The sequence below is a fragment of the Schistocerca nitens genome, chromosome 2 (genome assembly GCF_023898315.1).
Source record: "Schistocerca nitens isolate TAMUIC-IGC-003100 chromosome 2, iqSchNite1.1, whole genome shotgun sequence".
NCBI classification, from domain to species: Eukaryota; Metazoa; Arthropoda; class Insecta; order Orthoptera; family Acrididae; genus Schistocerca; species Schistocerca nitens.
Window position 1 is genome coordinate 594,375,861 of NC_064615.1, and position 25,086 is coordinate 594,400,946.

The following is a 25,086-nucleotide window of genomic DNA, read 5'->3' on the forward strand; positions in this document are numbered from 1 at the left end:
AGGGAATTTTTGATGTGGAAGGGATGGCAGCAGTCAAAATGCAGGTGTGATTGGTGGTTGGTGGGTTTAATGTGGACAGAGGTGTGGATGGAACCATCAGAGAGAAAGAGGTCAACATCCAGGAATGTCATATGCTGTGTTGAGGAGGACCAAGTAAAATGTATGGGAGAAAAGGATTTGAGGTTGTGATGGAATACGAATAGTGTGTACTGGCCCTAAGTCCAGATCATTACAATATCATCAATGAACCAGTGTTGGAACAGGTGTTTTGGGGTTTCAGGAGGCAAGAATGTTTCCTGTAGATGACCCATAAACAGGTTGACACAAAAGACTGCCATGTGGGTGCCCACAGCTGTTCAAATGTGTGTGAAATCTTATGGGACTTAACTGCTAAGGTCATCAGTCCCTAAGCTTACATACTAGTTAACCTAAATTATCCTAAGGATAAACACATACACCCATGCCGAGGGAGGACTCGAACCTCTGCCGGGACCAGCCGCACAGTCCATGACTGCAGCGCCTTAGACCGCTTGGCTAATCCTGCGTGGCCCCACAGCTGTGTTGCTGATTTGTTTGAATAATTTCCCTTCAAGGGAGAAACAGTTGTGTGTTGGGTTATAGATAGTAAGGTGTATGAGGAATGAGGCTGTGGGTCTAGAGTGTGAAGGTCATTGGGAGATGTAGCATTCAAAAGTGGCAATAGCATGGGCATGAGGGAATTTAGCATATAGGGAAGGGATGTTAACAGTGCTGAGTAGGGATCCTGGAGGTAAAGGGTTGGGGACAGTAAAGAATTGGTGAAGGAAGGGGTTGGCATCTTTGATGTGGGAGTCTAGATTTCAGGTAGAAGGTTGGGGGTGTTGTTGGTGCTCCCACTGAATGAATTTTTGGGAAGAGACCAAGGCTTTAAGCAGGGACTAGCAGTTATGTTGGACTTCTGGGAGGAAATCACTGTGGCAGAGTTTATTAGATGGAGGAGTGAGACAATTGGTGGGAGCCTTCCACCAGGTAGTCACTGCAATTCATAATGAATGACTGTTATGAAACTTGCAGGACTAGAACTCCTGCAAGAAAGGATATTGTGGAGACATGGCTTAGCCTCAGCATGGAGGATGTTTTAGAAACTTCCACTAGGCTGCAGTTAAGCCATATCCCCACAGTATCTCTTCTTCCAGGAGTGCTAGCCCTGCAGATTTCACACGACAGATCCTGTGAAATTTGCAAAGCGGGAGATGAGGTACTGGTGGAAGTAAAGCTGTGAGGATGCATCATGAGTCATACTTGGGTCGCTTAGTCAGTAGAGCACTTGCCTGTGAAAGGCAAAGACCCCAAGTTTGAGTCTCAGTCCAGCACACAGCTTTAACCTACCAGGAAGTTTTGTTTTCTGTTACTAGTATTTGTTTCCTTGACTCATTGCACTTTCTGTCGGATAAACAACTTATTAATGCATTGTGTTGTGCAGAAATAGAAATCAGTAGCTCAGTGTTTCTGTAATGTGTTTGTGTAATGTTAATTTCATTAAATAAAGTGTTTGATAAAAGAAATGTGATTACAAAGAAGAATACAACATTAAAGGTTAGAGGTACAAGCCCCTGTTGGTCTTGTGACTTTTTCTGTTACTTGTCACTTTTTTGACCTCTAACAATGAGAAAAATATCAAATCAAGTTCCACCAAGTTTAAGAGTATGTGTTGGTCTTAGGTGCTCCTCTAACTGAGTGTATAAGTCAGTTCAGAGGAAGGAAAAAATCAAAGGCACATGACCACACCTAATAAAGCAATTATTGTTCCAACCAATCTACAGATTTAGCACAGCATTACTTGCATTGCAGTGTAAGAAATGCAACATAAAAGTACTTCATAAGCTGGTCACACATGAGAGGATTTTATCAATGGCCAACGTATGTTTCTGATGTTTTCTGCAAAATCAGTAGGACATGCCTGTGCATAAATGGAGGCATGAACTGCAGCCTGTTGCCTGCAATTATTGGAACCAATGATCTCACCCCCCACCCCCCACCCCCCCCCCACCCCTAGCTGGGCACACACATGTGGATTTCTGTGATGGGCCATGTTCAGAAAGTCCGTAAGTTTTCCTGTGGTTTTTAGAAGACAGCAAGTTTTAGTTACTACAAGTATAATGAAGAGGTGGACCAATGTCCAAATCGAAAAACTTATACAGCTGTACTGCAGACAGACTTATTCGTGGAAACTGGCACATGAACATACTTGAACAAGTATGTAAAAATAGGGCATACAGAAAGATGGTTGAAACGTTTCTGAATGGCATTCCAACAGTAGAACAAAGTGTAATAAAATCAAATATACAAAATTTGAAATAAAGTGTCATATAATAAATTCTTCATTTGTGATCATATTGTCTGTAGTTGCTTTATAATCATTGAAAGTATTTTAAATCCATCTTTGCAACTACAAGAAAGTGTATATTTTTGTCATCAAATGCATTTTGTTTTACTGAAATAAAACATCATGTGTGGAACGTAAAGAAACTATTTGCAATCTGGCCTGTTTTCTGTATATAAAAACAGTTTGTTACAAAATATGTTGATTTTACTTACAGCATTTTATGTCCAATTCTCACTCACATCAAGTCTATTTGCACATTTCTGAGGTAGACCCTTGTTTGGCACAGTTGTTTTTTGCCTATGTGAAACACTTTGCATTATGTATAGCTACATAAAGCATTGTGGGATTAGATGGAGAACTAGGCCTAAAGTGCCAAATGAGAGAAATCTCAAAAACATGCAGGCAGATGGCATTTCCTGGTGAGAGTGAAAGTTAATTTACTTATAGTATGTTCATTATTGTGCTAACCATAACTGTGTTTTTTGTTATGTTCATTATTTTACAGGCATTATTAATTAATGCACCAATACTTTACAAAGAATCAAGAGTGCCATCATCTTAGCATATCAAACTCCCACAATTTTCAGAGGAATGCCCATGATTCTGAACCAGTTCCATATGTCTGGAATGTTGCCTTTTGGCAACCGATTTTCTTATCCAATTTATGGAACTTTTCTTTCAAGAAATATATGAGTGGAGAGCATATATATTGCCAGCAACTGACACAGTTTTCATCCTACTATCAGCCATACCAACTTCCTGTGGAAATTATAAATGAGTTTCAAACTCCAAAAATATACTATAATAAACCCTAAGAGTATTGCACTGTACAACATACTTTCAGCTAGACACAGTCACAACTTCTGAAATCCATTGCCTGTAGCTTCTGGCCTGTTGAAAATGCCCCCAGTCCTGGGTCTACAGATAAATCATGAAAATCTGCTGATTTATTCCACACATGAACAAACCCTGCCTCCGGATGGATCTGAGAGTCTAGATCCAATAGGTGGTGCCTGCCCATTAGTAGAAAATGATGGGCTTGATACTGGCAGTCCAGAAGCACCAAAAATGTCCATGGTCCTGGCCCACAATTGTTCCCAATTGCAGAAATCTCTTCTTCTGTGGTCTGCTAGTAGACCCAAGGGACTAGATCCAACAGACAGGGACTGCATGTTAGTGGGAAAAGATGGGCCTGAGATCAGCAGGACAGATCCATCAAAAATATCTGCAGACCTGGCCCAAAGTCCTGGCTCATCACAGAAAACCCCTCATATCTAGCCAGCTAATAGACCCAGCCTCCAGGCAGGTCTGAGATACAAGACCTGATGAGCCAGACCTACACATTGGTGACGCCTGAGATGGGCGGGCCAGATCTGTCAAAAATATCCACAGAACTGGCCCACTGTTCTGGTATGGCACAGAAGTCCATTTGTGTGTTGCCAGCTTTGGTGGATGGCCTATTTTAGCAGTTACACTACCGATGGTTGGTTGGTTGGTTTCGGGGAAGGAGACCAGACAGAGAGGTCATCGGTCTCATCGGATTAGGGAAGGATGAGGAAGGAATTCGGCCGTGCCCTTTCAGAGGAACCATCCCGGCATTTGCCTGAAGTGATTTAGGGAAATCACGGAAAACCTAAATCAGGATGGCCGGACGCGGGATTGAACTGTCGTCCTCCCGAATGCGCACTACCGATGCAGACCAGTTCAACTGACTATGCATTTGCAATTACTTCCCCCTGCTCTTGATAACATGCAGAACATTAAGTAGCCAAATATGGGGATACAATGAACATAAACTCTTTAATCTGTAAAACCTTTCTCATTTGTACCAAATTTGCTAACACTATTGCATATGGGTGTCTCATTGATATAATTATGCAAACCATTTATGTTTGTAGTTAAGAACTCAGTGGTTGCTAATAGCTAGCATCAACAGACTAAATCTAAAGTCTTATAAAATGTTTGTGGAATGCTTTTGGATGTTCAAAGTCATCTGAAAGTATTTTAGGATTAACTCTGAGTAAGCTTTCCATTAGAAGATGCAATAGTTCTTCAGTCCAATATGTGTCTACCCAAAGTTTTGGGACTGAAAACTTTTGGAAGAGACAACATTTTTTTTTAAATACAAAATAGAGTTCATATTGCAGCTCACTGCCAACTTTGCTGTCAAAAAGTGTCAGCAGATGTTGGTAAACTTTTTTCATCTTTCTACACCAACCATAACTACAGCATTTACAAACAAATAGTTCACCTGTATTGCTCTCCAAGGCCACAGGAGGCTTACAAAAAACTAAAGTCATATAATAGCCAAAAATATATCAAAGAAAATGTAGGAAGTAAATTAATTTTGAATGTGCTACAGGAGGTGGAGCTAACATGGAATCACAATGAAGTTATCTGCCAATATCTACAGCAGAATTGATTGCTCAGTTTTTGCTAAACAACATTGTGATTTGGAAGTCTTACATCATTATACTGAAATAAAGAAAATTTTAGGAGACATAACACACAAGTATCCTATTTGAAGATGATTAATCTTCAAACAGCAAACAAACTTTCTGATGAGATGTTTGAATATAACAGTTCTGACAACTAATTTAAGAACAACAAAATGTATATTTGTTTAATAAATGATGAATAACTGAAGCAATAAATGTAAATGGATTTCAAATGTACCTATCCTTTGTAATTCCTTTTGTTTGCTGATGATGAATAAACATTTTTATTTGTGTAAATGAATAATGTTTAGAAAAAATATTTTTATTTGCTAATAATGAATAATAATTTTATCTGTATCCATTATTCATCATTCAAATATCTGCCTCAATATCTGAATCGCGCCAGCACGGTAGCTCAGCATGTTCGGTCAAAGAGCAGGTTGGTCTCTGTAATAAAAGAACTGAGTGAAGCAATCAACAATGACCTTCAAGGGAGGTCACATGACATCCGCTACAACCATAAACAACGAACAATGCAGGGGAAAAAAATGTAATGAGTAGCATTTGGGAGCCCTCGGTGATCTAGTGGTCAGAGGGTCTGGGTGTTTCAGCACCTCGGCTGGGTCTATTGGCCCCCCAGGCCGAGGTTCTATCCCTGGCTGGCACTGGAATTTTCATATTTCTCTGCACTAGCCTAGGACATGTGGAGCATGCTGGGAACCCCCATGGGGTCCATGCTTCGATCCCATGTGGCGTTCACACTGAAACTACAAACTACAGCTCGATTCATGCCAGCACGGTAGCTCAGCATGTTCGATCAGATGGTTAGCTGCCCTCTGTAATAACTGAGTCAACCACTCAACACTGACCTTGAACAGGTGTCATCGGACATCCGCACTGAACAAACCAGAACAAAATGAGAACAATTAAAAAAAAAGAAAAATAGGCAGTGTGACGGACAGCGGTCCTAAGGGGCCCGGGTTCGATTCCCGGCTGGGTCGGAGATTTTCTCTGCTCAGGGACTGGGTGTTGTGTTGTCTTCATCATCATTTCATCCCCATCCAGTGTGCAGGCCACCCAATGTGGCGTCGAATGTAATAAGACCTACACCAAGGTGGCCAGACCTGCCCTGTAAGGGTCCTACCGGCCAATGGCGCCAAACGCTCATTTCCATTTTCCATCATTCAAATAAATTTTGCCCAACTCTGGTGGTAGTGGAAGAACACCATACATGTGAACACTGTAAATTCACAGCCTATCAACAATGAATGCAAGTGCATGTTATCTGTATGCCTGTAGACAAGCATGTGATGTCCACATAGCTGTAGACAAATGCTCACCCAGTTCTGTAATTAGGCAAGGCAGCATCAGTCATCTTCAGAAACTTCTGCTTATCTTTGCAAAGTTATTCTTGCTCTCTCTCAAACACCTTCTTACATTTAATACTTCTACCCTGTTTGGAGACATTTCTGACCCAACATTAATAGGAAAGTTAATGAATGTATTCAATTCTGTTTACCTTGTGTGGAATTGCTAGTCTCCCATTGGGTGCCTCCCCAGTTGACAGATAGGGGAATGCTCACCAGATATGGTGGGTATCGGGGAAATAAAATACCCATGGTGGAACAAAACTTGTGGCTGTTGCCTTGTAGCATGATAATGGCTTATCAAAGTCTAAAGGAAGAAAACCTTGAGAATAAATTATCTGGTCCCCCAGGCTGGGAGTTGTGCAGTGGGCCAGCTCCTCACTCAGTGAAAAAATTAACATGCTAAAAAACTTAATAATATGCCTCAGAAAAACTGGAATCTTGGATGACAAACTGGCAAAGAAAAAAGGAAAATGACATTTGGATGCTGGATGTGCATGATATCTCCACAAAACTGAATATATTACTGACAGAATTTGGAAGATTCGAAATGGATGTTGTTGTACTCTCTGAGACCAAGAGGAAATGCAAAGAAGAAGAACACGGTAATTATGAACATATCTGAAGTGAGGTGTCCGAGGTGGTAAGAGCCATAGCAGGAGTCTCCATTATGATAAATAAAGCATGGAAAAAGAGAATCACAAATTGGAAATTTATTAATGAACGTGTTATTGTGGCAGAAATGATTGTATTTGCCAGGAAAGTTGTAATTATTTGTGTGTATGCACCCACAAATGACACAAGAGACCAGGAGAAAGATACTTTCTGGACAATCCTTAGGGATACTATAGAAAACATCCCAAGGAGGAAGAAACTGAGTATCATGGGGGCTTGAGTGGAGGAGTAGGGATTAGAGAATCATGTCCCGACAGTGGGGAAGCATGGAGAGACAGAATATAATGACAATGGAGAATGATTGATTGAAATTTGTGAACAGTTTGATCTGAAGATCACCAACACATTTTTAAACAGAAGGATATTCACAAATATAATTGGCAATAGAAAACTAGAGAACTTTGTCCAATAATAGATTATTTTATCATTAGACAGACCAGCAGTTTTAAGGCAGCTGATGTTAGATCTTATAGAGGAGACCAGTGTGGATCAGACCATTATTTAGTACAAAAGAAGAGTTATACGCCATCAAAGAATGATTCTAATGGCATTAAAACAAATTGTGCTGAGAAAGTCCAAAATCTCACTTCAATATTGACAGCCTACAAAATGAAAGAATACAAACATTCTTTGCTGCCATAATGGAAAAAAAAACATTCGAAGAATCATTTGAAGGAAGTACATAGAAAATATATGAATACATAAAATCCAGTATTATAAGTATAGCAACAGAGGTGCTGGGCATAAGGGGAAACAACCATAGCCATACAGCAGAATGGCGGTCAGAGGAAATAGAGATGGCAGTTAAAGAAAAGGGGAACACATTCAACCAGTAGTTGAATGATAAATCAAAAGTAACAAGAACAATCTACAAAAAAAGAAGAATAAAGTGATAAAAAAATAAAAGAATGAAACAAGGGAAAGGACATGTTCCAATGTCAATGACAACCAGGATTTGGGAGAGCGAAAGAAGCATAGTCAGTATTAAAAGGACTTCGACAAGAGATGGAAGTCAAAATCAGTCTTCGACTGATAACACCAAAAGAATATTTCCAGAAATTATTAAATGGGAATAGAGAAGAGTATCTGGAGAACGGAACAGTGCAAGAAAAGGAACAGGAAGGAGAGGAGACCCAAGTTTTAGAAAATGAGGTGAGTAAGGTATTAAGAACAGAAAAAAAATGGTAAATCACCTGGACCAGGCAGTACGAATCTGGAGCTCTTAAAAGTTGGTGGTAACAAAACTGTGAAAATAATAACATGGTTATCCAATAAAATGATACATGGAGATTCAGTACCCAAGGAAATGAACATGGATTATATTAATACTATATTTAAGAAAGGGTATTGCAAAAGCTGCTCCAACTATTGAGGAAATTGTGTTAGAAACACATTAATGAGAATTTTTGAGAAAATAATTAAAAATAAGCTGGACATAAATTTTAAATATTTAAATATTTAAATATTTTCACATTACGACCTATCTTAGAGAAACATACGGAAAAATCAAATAACATACAATTAATATTCATAGATTTAGATAAAGCATATGATACTGCCCTGAGAAAACTACTCTGGAGAGCATTACATATGGCAAACATAAGGGGTCATTCAGTTACAATAATACAAGAAATAAATAAAGATAACATATGTCATGTGAAAATCGGTAGTACACTTTCACAGAAATTTAGAACAAGCGAGGGTCTGTTACCAGGCTGTCCCATGTCACCAACATTGCTTAAAATCTATATGGACATCAATCTTAAGACATGGTCTCGTAAATGCAATGGGATGGGACTAGAAAATAAAGACGGAGTTAATTTACATCACCCACTATTTGCTGATGAGCAAGTAGTTATAGCACAAGATGGGGAGAGTGCGCACTATGTATGTAACAAATTAGGAATGGAATACAGAAACTGGAGATTGAAAATTAATTACCAGAAAACAGAATACCTCACTAATGGTGCAGATGACTTATACAGGGTGGTCCATTGATAGTGACTGGGCCAAATATCTCCTGAAATAAGCGTCAAACGAAAAACTACAAAGAACGAAACTCGTCTAGCTTGAAGGGGGAAACCAGATGGCGCTATGGTTGGCCTGCTAGATGGCACTGCCATAGGTCAAACGGATATCAGCTGCGTTTTTTTAAAATAGGAACCCCCATTTTTTATTACATATTCGTGTAGTATGTAAAGAAATATGAATGTTTTAGTTGGACCACTTTTTTCGCTTTGTGATTGATGGCACTGTAATAGTCACAAACATATGGCTCATAATTTTAGACGAACAGTTGGTAACAGGTAGGTTTTTTAAATTAAAATACAGAACGTAGGTACGTTTGAACATATTATTTCGGTTGTTCCAATGTGATACATGTATCTTTGTGAACTTATCATTTCCAACAACGCATGCTGTTACAGCGTGATTACCTGCAATAAATGCTCAAAATTATGTCCATCAACCTAAATGCATTTGGCAATACATGTAACGACATTCCTCTCAACAGCGGGTAGTTCGCCTTCAGTAATGTTTGCACATGCAATGACAATGCACTGATGCATGTTGTCAGGTGTTGTCGGTGGATCACGATAGCAAATATCCTTCAACTTTCCCCACAGAAAGAAATCTGGGGATATCAGATCCAGTAAATGTGTGGGCCATGGTATGGTGCTTCAACGACCAATCCACCTGTCATGAAATATGCTATTCAATACCGCTTCAAACGCATGCGAGCTATGTGCTGGACATTCATCATGTTGGAAGTACATCGCCATTCTGTCATACTGTGAAACATCTTGTAGTAACACCAGTAGAACATTACATAGGACATCAGCATACATTGCACCCACTGATGTTCCACTTGTCGCAGCCATCATGGATTTTCCGTTGCCCAATAGTGCAAGTTATGCCGGTTTACGTTACTGCTGTTGGTGAATGACGCTTCGTCACTAAATAGAACATGTGCAAAAAATCTGTCATCGTCCCGTAATTTCTCTTGTGCCCAGTGGCAGAACTGCACACAATGTTCAAAGTCATCGCCATGCAATTCCTGGTGCATAGAAATATGGTACGAGTGCCATCGATGTTGATGTAGCATTCTCAACACCGATGTTTTTGAGATTCACGATTCTCGCACAATTTGTCTGCTACTGATGTGCGGATTAGCCGCAACAGCAGCTAAAACACCTACTTGGGCGTCATCATTTGTTGCTGGTCGTGGTTGACATTTCACATGTGGCTGAACACTTCCTGTTTCCCTAAATAACGTAACTATTTGGCGAACCGTCCGGATACTTGGATGATGTCATCCAGGATACTGAGCAGCATACGTAGCACACACCCGTTGGTCATTTTGATCACAACAGCCATACATCAACATGATATCAACCTTCTCCGCAATTGGTAAATGGTCCATTTTAACACGGGTAATGTATCATGAAGCAAATACCATCCGCACTGGCGGAATGTTACATGATACTACGTATTTATACGTTTGTGACTGTTACAGCACCATCTATCACAAAGCGGAAAAAGTGGTATAACTAAAACATTCATATTTCTTTACATACTACACGATTATGTAATAAAAAATGGGGGTTCCTGTTTTTAAAAAAACGCCATTAATATCCATTTGACCTATGGCAGCACCATCTAGTGGGCCAACCATAGCACCATCTGGTTTCCCCCTTCAAGCTAGATGAGTTTTGTTCTTTGTAGTTTTTTCGTTTGGTGCTTATTTCGTGAGATATTTGGCCCGGTCACTATCAGTGGACCACCTTGTATATAGAGGCAAAGAAAATTAAGAAGGTCAGTACTTTCTGTTATTTAGGACCCATTTTAGGGATGGGGAGAAAATCAGAGGTAGAAATTAATGAGAAAATTAGCAGTGGAAGGAAGGTCACTGGGATGCTCAACTCAATCTTATGGAGCAAAACTGTAATAAACTGAACCAAAAAAATCACATATAAATTGATAAGAGAGAGCATAGTTTTCTAGAGAATGGAGGAGACATGGACTGCTAATCTGAAACACATAAAGAAACTGCAAGCAGTAGAAATGGACTTCTGGAGAAGATCAGCAAGAACTTCTAGAAAAGAAAAAGTAAGAAATCATGAAATAATAAAGAAAATGGAAGTAATAGAAGGAATACATAACAAGATGGATAGAAGGAAGTTACAATGGTATTCGCATGTAAGAAGAATGGAAGAAGCCACAATTCTGAAAATGATCCTGGAATGGGAAACGGAGAGAAAGAAGAGAAGAGGACACCCTACGACCCCCTTGCTCCAAAATGTACAATTAACAATGAGAAAACTTGGAACAGAGGAAGAAGGTATGTAAGACCAAAAGACCTGGAGGGACATCCTGATGGGATAAATTAAGATCTTATGTACCACATTTAATAATTTCCAGGTATTTGTTATGTTGGAGAAAAAGCCTTGTATAGAGGAAACTCTCAATAAATAAAAAATAATTCTATTTATAAAATCTTCACATTAGAGAAATGCCCTTCTGGAAACATGTTACATGCTGTACATGAATAAATGCATTCTAAATACTGAAATTATGTTCACTCACAAGATTTAATGAGACTAGGGCCATAAAGTATCCCTTACAGGAATTACAATATTTTTATTTCTTAGTGTATTTTATTTTACCAATTCTGCTGTTTTTGTTGGCATGACTATTGCATTCAAATTTATTAACAGGGAGCAGAATAAATTGTTGATTACATTCAGTACCTGTATTTTCTCCTAACTAAAATTGTTGTTAGATACGGTGAATTTTTACTAATAAATGATATGTAGAAGATTCAGAAATAGAAATGAGGAATTTACAAAGAGTGCTGCATAGGGTGACCACATTGAAATACAGGAAGAAGTCTATGATGTTACCAATACTGAAAATAAGTCTGAGGGGTTTGAAATTTTAGACATGTCACTTGCAGTAAAAATGGTGAAATATACAGTACTATTCATCCAAAAGTAAGAAACCGTGTTCCAGAAACATTCCTAAGCAGAGTGCTTCAGTGCTTCTAAGAATAAGAGAAATAATTACATCAGAGAAGATTTGTTGTTATGCTTCTTTGCTGTGGAGATGAGAAGAATTAATGTGATAATACCAATAACTGTGAAAAAGAGCTGAAGACAAAACATTCTTATCTTGAAATATGGCAAGAGATAGATGACACAGAATTGGCAGCTTTTCTCAGGATTCTGATCATGTACCGTGTACAGAAAGACAATGGTAGGCCTCTTCCATGAGTTTTGGTCTCCTGAATATGAACTCTCTTTATTTGGGGATTACTACCATGTCTGAAATTGATGATAAAGATACATGCAGCACAAGAAAAGAAACCTCACAAAATAAAGAAGAGTCTATATGAGCCACATTTGAGATGTTTCTTGAAACTTGTATTTCAACACACATACCAGGGACTAATACTACATTGGATGAGCATTTGTGCATGTTTAGAGGAAGGTGTGGCTTCAAAGTGTATACACCATCAAAACCAGGAGAACATGTTATCAAAATAGAGGCTCCTGTAGCCTGTGAGGCACAGTACATAATAAATGCACAAATGTACACAGGTCTTGTAGGCAACATTGGAGAGACCCAGCAGGGCAATAGAGTTGTAAACAACTTGATAGATCACTTGAGAGGCAGTGGAAGAAATATCATGACTGATAATTTTTTCACTAGCTATGAACTTGGTCAAGATGGAGAAATGCCAGAAGAAATGTTACCATCCAGGGCTAGAGAAGAGTTTTCCAGTATCTTTTGGATTGCCAGAAATACACTGGTGGTATCATATGTTCCAAGGAAAAATAAAGCCATCATTCTACTGTCTACACTGCATGAAAAATTCAACACCAGTTCAAATTATCAGCAAAAGCCAAGGGTTATTTTATTCTACAACAGCATAAAGTCTGGAGTAGACACCATTGACATGATCGCAAGGCAGTATTCAACTAAGCACAGTGAATGGCCTCCTGAAGTTTTTTTTTACTCACATGATAGATATGGCAGGCATCAGTGCCCATATTGTGTACATGAGCATAATCCCTACACATGGAAAAAAGAGCAGAGCAAGGAGACAATTTCTAATAGATCTTGCTAATGAAATAGCAGAACCCAAAATAAGAACAAGGTTACAGAACCCACAGGAAAGAACCAAGGCCATAACAGATGCAATAAACATAAGTGGATTTCATCATTTGATAGGATCTGAAGCAAGAATTCTCACAGAGAAGAGAATGTGGAAGAAGAGATCTAGATGTGTCTCATGCCCACATGAGAAATATAGGAAAACAAATCAAATATGTGATAACTGTGATGACTTTGTAATGATCATTTAATCGAAAAAATACTTTGTAATAAATATACTGATCATTCTGTGAACTAGGACTGTGAGCAGTTGAAATGAACACTAGAATGAGAAAGTGGTGAATGTTCCCTGTAATATCCTATAATTGTTCCATGATTTCTTTCATTGTGGTACAGTGTTTCCTGCAAAGTTCTTTTCATGATTCATATAAGTATGCAGCTAAAAATATCTGGACTTCATGTAATAATCAAGTGATTTTGTTTATCAACTTATTAATTATTTTATTACAACAAACACAGGACATAACAATAAAATAAAAACAAATAAATAAATAAAATACATTCATTTTTTAAGAACATTATACATGTAGAAATTGCTGGTGTCACACATGACCCCAGATGGAATTTATATGATTAAGGAAGAAACTGGGTGTAATGGTTAAATAAAGTGTTCCACAGTAAGCAATTTACATTTAATTATCTACAAGAACTCTGCTTAAATGTACAGTAGAGAGATGAGGCCATACATTCACAATGAATGGTTTATCAACCCATTTCACTTCTCCTGTTAATTTATAGGATAATTGATGCACCAGCAGGTGACCCAATCTTTTGAATATTGTAATGTAATCTGTGCTGCGCAATATGGCTTTAGATCTTCCCTATCTACTGCAAAAGCAGTTGTTGACTACATTATAACAAATATATATAACTGTTTTGTGGATACGTCACTAAACGGTTTGATACTGCTGGATCTAAGGAAGCCTTTGATACAGTGTCCCACAATATCCTAATATGAAAGCTACAGTATTATGGAATAGGGGAGAACACTGTCCTCCTATTGCAGTCATACCTAAGCAATAGGAAACAGTTAGTGTTAGTAAATAATAAAATATCACATTCTTTACCTCTTGGAAAAGGTGTGTCACAAGGCTCCTTTCTTACACTCTTTCTGTTTATCACTGTCAGACAGTACAAGATCACGCTACTTCCTCAGAATACCACCTGAATGAGTTAAACAGAAGGTAGCAGTAGCAATAGATAGGTGTATGTCATGGTTTCAGGCTAATACACATAAATAATAGCAAACAGGAAAAAAAACACTTTTAATTTCAAAAAATGGTTCAAATGGCTCTGAGCACTATGGGACTCAACTGCTGAGGTCATTAGTCCCCTAGAACTTAGAACTAGTTAAACCTAACTAACCTAAGGACATCACAAACATCCATGCCCGAGGCAGGATTCGAACCTGCGACCGTAGCGGTCTTGCGGTTCCAGACTGCAGCGCCTTTAACCGCACGGCCACTTCGACTGGCTACTTTTAATTTCAATACCCCACAATTGAATTGTGCACCAGATGCTCATATGTGATTTATCTGCTGCAAAAGCCAAGAAGCCATGTTAGTAAAACAATTTCTGTATGCATATTTTGCTTTCTTCAGTTTCCATCTAACATGTGGAATTATGTTATGGGGAAACTGGCCTGGATCAAAGAAGGTACTTAAATATCAAAAAGAGACTATCAGATGCATAGTAGGACTAACAACATGAGAATAATGTAGATATTACTTTGAGAAAATGAATTCTATGACAGTGCCAAGTATTTATGTTTATGGTTGCCTAGTATACGCTACAGAAAACCTGGATAACTTTGATCTTAGGATGTCAATGCAGCAATACAAAACAAAAAATGGACATGCAACTGACAAGCCAATTCAAAAACATAATAACCAAATGGATGAAAGGTAAAGCAATTTATGCAGTGAGAGATTTGAAAAATTACTTGAAATTTTGATCCGAAGTATCAATATGAAATTATAATTAGTAATAGTTTACAAAGTTTTTAATGTGATATGATGATTTACCATGGCACCCTATATTAGATTTGTGAACATTAGATTTGTAAAAAAATGGTCAGCTTGTATAACAAGGTACATTCTAAAGTAATAACTATGGTTAATGCCATCTTGTAACATAATTATAACTTAATTCCACATGGAGCCATAGAAGGAGCATATTGTAACTATAGATGTATATAAACTGCATATGACAACACCGATTACATGTGAACATGTTTAAAGGTGAATAATTAGTTTACTCTACATCTAAATCTATACTCTGCAAACCACTGTGAGGTGCATTGCAGAGATATGCCCTTTTGTACCAGTTTTTAGGGGTTCTTACCATTCCATTCATGTGTGGATAGCAGGACGAATGATTGTTTGAATGTCTCTGAGTGCAGAAATTACTCTAATCTTACCCTTGTAATTCCTATGTGAGCAATACATAGGGGATTGTAGTATATTCCGAGAGCTGTCATTTAAAGCTGGTTTCTAAGAAGTTGATAATAGACTTTGTCAAGGTAGTTTACATCTGTCTTCAAGAGTCTTCCAGTTCAGTTCCCTCAGTATCTCCATAACACTCTCCCATGAATTAAACAAACTGTGACTATTCATGCTGCCATTCTCTGTATACATTCAACATCTCCTGTTAGTCCTATTTGGTACAGGTCCCACATACATGAGCAACATTCTAGGGCAGATTGCACGAGTGATTTTTAAGCAATCTCCTTTGTAGACTGATTGCACTTCCCCAGTATTCTACCAATAAACCAAAGTCTACCTACCACCTGCTTTACCCATGACTGGGCCTATGCGATCAGCCCATTTCATATCCCTACAAGTGTTACACCCATGGATTTGTATGAGTTGGGCAATTCCAAAAGTGACTCACTGATATTATACTCATAGGATTCTACATTTTTTTCATTTTGTGAAGAGCAAAATTTTACATTTCTGAAAACTTAAAGCAAGTTGCCAGTCTTTGCACCACTTTGAAATCTTATCAAGAGCTGACTGAATATTTATTCAGCTTCTTTCAGACAGTACTTCATTATAGATAACTGCATCATCTGCATAAAGTCTGAGGTTACTATTAATATTGTCTACAAGGTCATTAGTCTACAACATGAACTGCAAGGGTCCCAACACACTTACCTGGGGTACACCCATAGTTACTTCTCTATCTGACGATGACTCTCTATTCAAGATAACATGCTGCATCCTCTCTACCAAAAAGTCCTCAATCCAATCACAAATTTCTGTTGATGCCTCATATGAGCATAGTTTTGACAATAAGCATAGGTACTCAGTTCTGTTCTATGGAGATATGCAATATGTTCATTTCTATACTATTTCTTATACCTGAAATCTGATAGTTTCACAAACATATTGTCTTTTACATGTCTATAAAAAATTCACCTTTTTTTCCTGCAGGTAAGAAAATATCTATCATCAAGTCCTTGCAATAACGATGAGATCCAGTCATGCACATTCATAACAAACACAGTGAGAATTTTGCTGCAAGTCATTAGCGTGCATTTTATTAGTGTAATACAGGAAAGTGGGTATGGCAGATGGGTGTGGCCGCTCCATATTTCTTGTCAAAAGTCTCAGGGGATGCCACATGGGCGTTTATCCGGATCTGACTACACTGCCAGCCTTTGGGGGGAACAAGCTGTTTATTGCTGTTGTGCACATCATATTTTCCTCCAATGTAGAAAACAGACAGGAAGATGATACAAAGAATACTGCTTTCGAGGACATCATCATTCTCATTAAAGTTTCTAAATGAAAAAAATTAAATTTTCCATAAATTGAGTAAAAGTACTGCTTGCAGTGATTTTTAAGCCATAAATGAGATTATCTGTTGTTTGAGTGTGCAATTTGGTTGCAACTGACATAATAATATCATTTTTGAGGTCAAATATGGCTTTGTCTATCAATAAGCATTTTGAGAGAGATAGGGCATACAAATATTTTGGGGGTGCACCCTTTTCATAAATGGACATAAAACAACTTACATGAGAATGCAAGCAAATAGGGCTGTCAAAGTAGATGATCTTGATAGTATGCTTGATGATTCCAGCATTTCAAAAGTTCATTGCAGCAAATTCCTGGTATTGATGATGGACAGTCTCATGACATAGAAGACACATATAGATAAAAGATGCTCAACAATTAGCACAAATATATTTCTCATGAGAAAATTGTCACAAACTGATCATTACACTTTGCTAAAAATGTATTATGCTCTAAGTTATCCACATATCTCTATTATATACCTGTATGGGGTAGTATAGCTAATATATACATAAGCACATTACTTAAACTCTGAAAGAAAGTGATTAGGCACATTGGGAACCTGTCCCCAAGAATGTACTGCAGAAATAAATTAAAAGAACTGCAAATATTGACAGTGCCTGCTCTGTATATATATGAAACAATTAGATACCTAGAAATAAACTCTACAGTTTTGATGAACAAAATTATACATAACCACAGTACTAGATGTAATGATAATTACCACAAGTGTTCAAACTTCCAAACAGTATCAAAAACTTAAAAAACAGTATCTGTTTTCAAGCAAAAACCAGAAGGCCATCTGGTCTCAGTTCCTTGTCACAGTGTAAATGAGTTCTTAGATGGAAGCATAACAGTGTAAAGGAGTTTCTTAGATGCAAGAGCACAAAATTCTTAAATAATAGTCTTCTGCAGACTCCATGTAACAAATATAAAGACATTGTTCTGTCACTGTAAGTAAGCACAACTGTATGTATTCTTTTTAACTCTGTCTGATATGTGTAATATTATTTGTATGTTGTAAACTCTTAAAATCTTTAGAAATGTCTCAAAATACTGTATATATCATTGCTTTTATGCACTTACCAAATACATTGTAACATATCCAAGTATATCCTGATGTATCCAATAGCACTACCAAAAATGATCTAAGGATGCAAAATAAATAAATAAAAATGAGAGCTAACTAAAATCACTGTCTGGAAAATGGGACTGTAGACATATTCCATAATAGCTCATTTTTTTCAAATCTGGAGGAAAATCTGGAAGTTGTGAAATGGGACAGTAAGTGGAAATTTTATGCTTATTTCCAGTTTTACAAATCAGCACTATTATTGTACATTTCAGTCTTTCAACTATGTCAGAGGAAAGTGACTCATTCCATTGATAGCTCAAGGTGTGAACTTCCAAGTCATTATAAGATATTTCTTTTTCTGCACTGGATATGCTCATCATTTTCTACAATTGCATGACTTTTGAAATGTCTTTGTGGATATGAAGAGTGGAAATGTAACACATTTTTTGCAGTGCCATTGTGTTCACGACACTCTGCTCAATGTACCTTAGACTTGTTCCAAGTGTCAAATCATTGAGCAAATGTTTCAAACATTCATCACTAGAAGATGCCGGGTCATTGTGCCAAGCAGTTCTTCCCTCAGGAATTCCATCAGCTAAGGCTATGAAATCATTCCATGTAATTCCAATGCATGCAACTGTCTTTGACTTTAAAGATGCTGCTAAAACATTGTTTTTAATGCAAGCAGGGACACAATTCTGACTGGGGAGAAATCACATATTGGGTTCCCCAAGGCTCAAAGTTAGAACCACTACTGTTTCTGATATATTTAAATGATCTACATCTAATGTACAACAAATGGAATTAGTTCTTTTTGCGGATGACACCAGTATTGTAATCACTCCCAGTATACATACAGAAATGGTGAAATAAGTTCTCAGAAGTATCATTGACTGTTTTTCTGAGAATGGTCTCACCCTGAATTTCACAAAGCCACATCACATTCAGTTCTGCACCTCTAGGCGTACTGCACCAGTGATAAGTGTAACACATGGTGATGAAATAATATGCCTCCAGTTGCTGAGTGGTCAGCGCAACAGAATGTCAATCCTAAGGGCCCGGGTTTGATTCCTGGCTGGGTTGGAGATTTTCTCCGCTCAGGGACTGGGTGTTGTATTGTCCTAATCATCATTTCATCCTCATCAATGCACAAGTCGCCGAAGTGGTGTCAAATCAAAAGACTTGCATCCGGCGAATGGTCTACCTGACAGGAGGCCCTAGTCACATGACATCATAGGGTGGAAACTACAAAATTATTAGGTGTTCATATTGATGAGAATTTAAATAGGAAAAAACAAATTTTGGAACTCCTGCAACAACTTAGTTCAGCCACATTTGCACTAGGATCATAAAAAATTTTGGGGAGAGAGAAATCAGTAAGTGGACATATTTTGTTTATTTTCATTCAGTAATGTCATATGGAATAATGTCCTGGGGTAACTCATCTTTAAGAAAGAAGGCCTTCATTGATCAAAAACATGTTATACGGATAATATGTGGTGCTCACTTGCGATCATCTTGTAGACATCTGTTTAAGGAGCTGGGCATTCTGACTACTGCTTCACTGTATATTTATTCCCTCATGAAGTTTGTTGTAAATAATCCACTATAGTTCAAAAGGAACAATGAGATACATAATCAGAATACTAGAAGAAAAAATGGCATTCATTACTCAGCATTAAGGTTGTCTTTAGCACAGAAAGGGGTGCACAATGCTGCAACAAAAATTTTTGACCACTTACCCAGTGATATAAAATGTCTAAAAGACAGCACGGTAAAATTTGAAAATAAACTGAAAAAGTTTCTCCTTGAGAACTCCTTCTATTCCATAGAAGAATTTCTGTGTTTGTAATGTATAAAAGGCGGTGGGTAGGAATTCCTAACTCAATCTGTATCTCTTTTTTTCTATTTCAGGGGGAAAAATAATAGTTATATGGTGATGTTTAGAGTACAAATAGATGTACAAATTAATTTGCAATATGAATGTAAAATGACTCATTCCACATCATGATGACTTATCATGCAAAATGATCCCTGGAACATAAAAGTAACTAACTAACTAACATAGACTAAAAGTCTACTCCCAAACTCCTCATTACATGGCTATGAAAATTTATAATAAATTAAAAATGAATAACTTTCATAGTCTGGAACTAGGTTTACTAAAGATTAGATAACGTGTCATCCAAGTGCAAAAATGTTATTATTCATTCATGAAATTTATAAAAGGTTATGAAATTATCTTTGTTGAATAATAAACAAATTTTATATGATTTTTGTAAATTGGATTGTTTTTGTTCTTTGTTTGACACACTGTATGTATCTCTCGTACATCAACAATGTAGGGAAAGGCAGATTGCTACTTACCATAAAGAAGACATGACAAGTTTAGATTAGATTACATTAGATTTACTTTCATTCCAATTGATCCGTAGTGAGGAGGTCCTCCAGGATGTGGAACATGTCAGAAAAACAACAATACATGACAAATATTTACAACTAAAACAAATAAGCTAATGTACCATTCCACAGGTCCCAAGTGGAATGATCGTCATTTTTTAATGAACACTAAGAGTCATTTTACAAATACTAATGCACTGAATTTAAAATAAAAAAGTTTTTTATTTATTTATAAGGTAATACAACTACTGTAATATTTATTTACAATGAACACATTACTGCACTGAAATGGTGCAGAAGTTAGATTATACTAACACACACACACACACACACACACACACACACACACACACACACACAGATTTTCAATGAACACATTACTGCACTGAAATTGTGCAGAAGTTATGTTGTACTTATATACAAATCAGTTGGTTTTACTAAGAAATTCATCAATGGAGTAGAAGGAGTTGGCCACCAATAAATCCTTTAGGCTTCTCTTAAACTGAATTTCATTGGTTGTTAAGCTTTTTATGGCTGCTGGCAAGTTATTGAAAATGTGTGTTCCTGAATAATGCACACCTTTTTGTACAAGACTAAGTGACTTTAAATCCTTGTGAAGATTATTCTTATTTCTAGTATTGATTCCATGAATTGAGCTGTTCATTTGAAAAAGTGATATATTTTTAATGACAAATTTCATTAAGGAATAAATATATTGGGAAGCAGTAGTTAGTATCCCTAGTTCCCTAAACAGGCTTCTGCAGGATGTTCTTGAGTTCACACCACATATAACTCTCACTGCACGTTTTTGTGCCCGGAAAACTTTAGCTTGGCTTGATGAATTACCCCAAAAAATAATCCCATATGACATTAAGTTGTAGACAGGCACAATTAAAAGACACCTACATAAAGCTTTTGGCCACAGCCTTCATCAGTAAAAGAGAGACACACACCATTCATACACACAAGCAAGCACTTCTCATGCACACAAGACCGCCAACTGCAGCATCTCAGGCCAGAAGTGCTGGAGTTTGCGGCTTTTTGTGCATGAGGTGTGCTTAGTTGTGTATGTGAATGGTGTGCATCCCTCTTTTATTGATGAAGGCTGTGGCTGACAGCTTTATGTAAGTTTCTTTTAATTGTGCCTGTCTGCAACTTGATGTGTCTTCTTTATGGTAAGTAGCAAGCTGCCTTTCGCTATATTGTTTGTATTCCTCTCTCCGTACATTATCTATATTAGCTAGTCTCCTGTACTTTAAATCTATGATTTATGTATGTATGTCATGGGACAATGACATTCTAATACTGATTCTGAAGCAAATAATGTCTTTCTGTCACAGAAGATGCTCATCAGAAATATGTTCTTGCAGAAATTTATTCAAACAGCAGGGTATCCTCACCGTGCCATTCGAGTACATTTTTTCCACTTATGTGATTTCTTAATAAGCATCATACAATTTACAAAATAAACATGTTATATCTTTATCATGATAGAAGAAGTAAACATGACTTTCACAAAGATATTTTAAAAAATCAGAGCATGGTACAGAAAGAAATACATTATTCAAGCATAAAGATACACATTAAATTTTCAGTTCATTTCATATCAATCACTGAGTAACTGCTGAATTCAAAAAACAGCTAAAACTTTGTCTCTTGGATCATGCTTTCCATTCTGCATAGGAATGTTTTTGAAATGTGTTTAATTTTAAGCACTGCTATATGAACTTAGTATGTAGCATAATATCTCACGTACAGACAGAAAGTTTAATACAATTATTAGAATGTAAGTCTTATACGAGGGGCAGTCAAATGTAAACAAAACATCCGCCACAATAGGACCACAAAATGGCTACATTCAAAAGTTATCACCAATCATGTTCAGGCATTTATCCCACTGGGAGACATCACAGTCAATTCCTGGTTAAAGGAGAATGTGGTTGGTCACTGATGGACCCACAACCGCATCCACTCTTGCACTTTCTCATTTGACTGAAACCAATGTCCATACTTTTCTTTCTTCAGGCCACATCAGAATTGAAAATCACATGGTGAAAAGATCCAGGCTGTATGGAGGATATTGCACTGTTTCCCAACCAAATCGTTGATGTGTAGCCTTTGTCTGGTTGGCAGTGTGGGGGCAGATGTTATCATGCAACAGAATTATTCCATCCAACAGCCCAAGGGCAAATGGCAACGTCATCAGTGGAAATATCCCACATCTACCCCAACAAAAAAAAAAAAAACAGAGCTACTCGCACAAGTTCTAGTGAGGTCATTATGGCCTTCTTGTCCAACTGCAGGGGCCCTCTGCTCATTGAGTTCGTCGAACATAGTTGAAGGCTATGCTTCAGTGATCTGGTTGGCAAACAGTGGAACATCCTCCATACAGCCCAGATCCTTCACCATATGATTTGCACACCTTTGGCAACATGTAGAAAGACATGTGTGGACATCAGCTTCAGTCATACAAGAAATTGCAAGAGTTGGTATATTTGTAGCTGACCACTTTCTATGAAACAGGAATTGATCATCTCGTCTCCCAGTGGGATCAATATCTCAACATATGTGGTAAATACTTTTGAATGGAACCTTTCCATTGTCCCATTGTGATGGGTGCTCAGTTTTGACTTGACTGCCACCTATAATTTGTTTGTGTTACTATTATTACTACAGTTTTAATATCTGAGCACTTGGACCTCAATTTCTGTTCATACATTTACATATAACTTTGACTGTAAGCCTTATGACCATTTACTCTGATAATCTGAATGCTAGGGAGACATGGAGTTAAAAATAAATAGATAAATAAAATGAAAGTATGAAAGAATTCTGTGGTATACTTGTTAAGTGTCAGAGCTTAGAGGATTAATGTTGCTGAAAACTTCAAACACAAACTGATTGAACTTTGGACATCTCCCTGTGCTAAAGCTTAGAATATACAGCTGAGCTTGAGACAGGGTGAGAACAAAGTAAGGGATAAGTAAAGAGGAGACCTGCTCTATATTACAACATCTCATCTCAAGCTGCTGAGATGCTATATACAATCATGATAGTGCCTTCAAAAGATGAAGAAAATGTTCCTCCCCCCCCCCCTGCCCCACACACACACACACACACAGACATACTCCATAGGTAAGATAAAGTTTGACAAGAGTGTTGCCTCTTCTGCATGGTGAAATCAGAAGGCATGTAAAAACATCCACATCAGTGTTAAAATGTTACATTTAATCAATGATAACAAATGTTTATTCAGTAATGAATAATCTTTCTGATGTTTATAGTAATTAATGAAGAGACAAGAGAAAATGTCAAAACACCCTTGTGGGAAGCTGACTAAAGGAATGTGTATAATGTGACATGTATCAGTTCCCGATTTCATGTATGTATAGATGATTTTCTACCAATCTTTAACAGTTGCTTTCCCAAGAAAACAGCACATGGCATCACTAAGATATCAGAAAAGACTAAGATTACAAAAGAAATCAAAACATCATTTGCAAGGAAAAAGAAATTGTATGAAATCATTAAGACAAAGAGAGAAACAGGACTGATTTCATATTACAACAATGCAGTTTGGTAGCCAACATATTTAATAATCACTTCCAAAAAATAGCTCAGAAGGTTGGTGTGGACAGTTCAATGAATAGATCAAAGACTACAGGCAAGAAGCAATGCCACACAACACATAAACCACAATTACTCCATTCTCCGTCAAAGTAAAAACTCTCATGGAGTTGTTAATATCCCAAGTAAATTACAAAAATTGTATTGTGTTGTTACATTCCATCCTAGATTTTCCACTGTTTAAAAATTGTGTTCTTCACAAATATGCATAGTATTCAGTCACATACACAACACTGATCAATCTCACAACTTATCTCCCACATGAAGGTACTGGCAGGATTGTGTATGCAGAACCATAACTCACATTGCTCAAAACAACGGTCAGTTTCAAACAGATCTCTCTCCAAAAAATGCCATTTTTTTGAATTCATAGATCATATTATATAAAATTTAAATGACAAAATATTGTCAACTGGTATATTCCATGACTTATCAAAATCACTTTAGTCTGCAGCTCACAGTTTTCTCACAGAGAAGATCAGTTATGAATCATATGAAAACTATCAAAGGTTTTTAAATAAAACAAATGTTGATAACATTCTCCATCTTTATTCTTCATGTCTATATATTTATTTCTCAATGTAGTCACTCTGAGAACAAACATACTTCCCAAAAAGAGACCAGTTTGTTGATACTGTCACTTTAGAGTGATTGAGCCACAACCTCACCACTGCTTGCACCACTTCATCGCTACCAAACTGAAGTCTTCAAAGATATTCTTTAAGTTTTTGAAACAGATGAAAATCAGATGGGACCAAGTCAGGATTGTATGAAGAATCAATGACAGTGAACCCAGGGTGTCAGACCGTTGCAGTCCTCAAGTGTGGTCTGGCATTGTTATGCTGAAGGTGAGGGTGCTCCATGTACGGACAAACTCTTTTAATTCGAAACTTGATTACAGCACACTGTTTCTCAGGCATTGATATAGTTACAGTTACATATTACCATGTTGCACAGCAGAGGGTCACAAATATGTAGGTGCAAAAAATAAAGATGTAGACTGTTAATAACATTTGCTTCATTTAAAAATCTTTAAGAGTTTTCACACAAAAAATGTGGGGGCATTACTTTTCAGCATGCCCTTGTACAATGGTATCAGAGATCTTGTTTCCAACTGGTTTTCTTACTATGTATCTAAAGGATTCAGAATGTTGCATTAAGAAAC

At 37.3% G+C, this 25,086-nt stretch overlaps 1 protein-coding gene across 3 annotated transcripts in view; it reads right to left on the reverse strand.

The window, feature by feature from the left end:
• Positions 1-25,086, reverse strand: part of LOC126236662 (uncharacterized) — a 295,980-nt gene that overhangs the window by 247,918 nt on the left and 22,976 nt on the right. For 2 of the 3 annotated variants that reach the window (XM_049946135.1, XM_049946136.1), the window contains one exon: positions 14,087-14,183. The exons of the other annotated variant lie outside the window; for it this stretch is intronic. The gene's annotated coding sequence lies outside the window, so the exon portion shown is untranslated. The remainder of the gene's footprint in view (positions 1-14,086; positions 14,184-25,086) is intronic. 3 annotated transcript variants of the gene reach the window in all.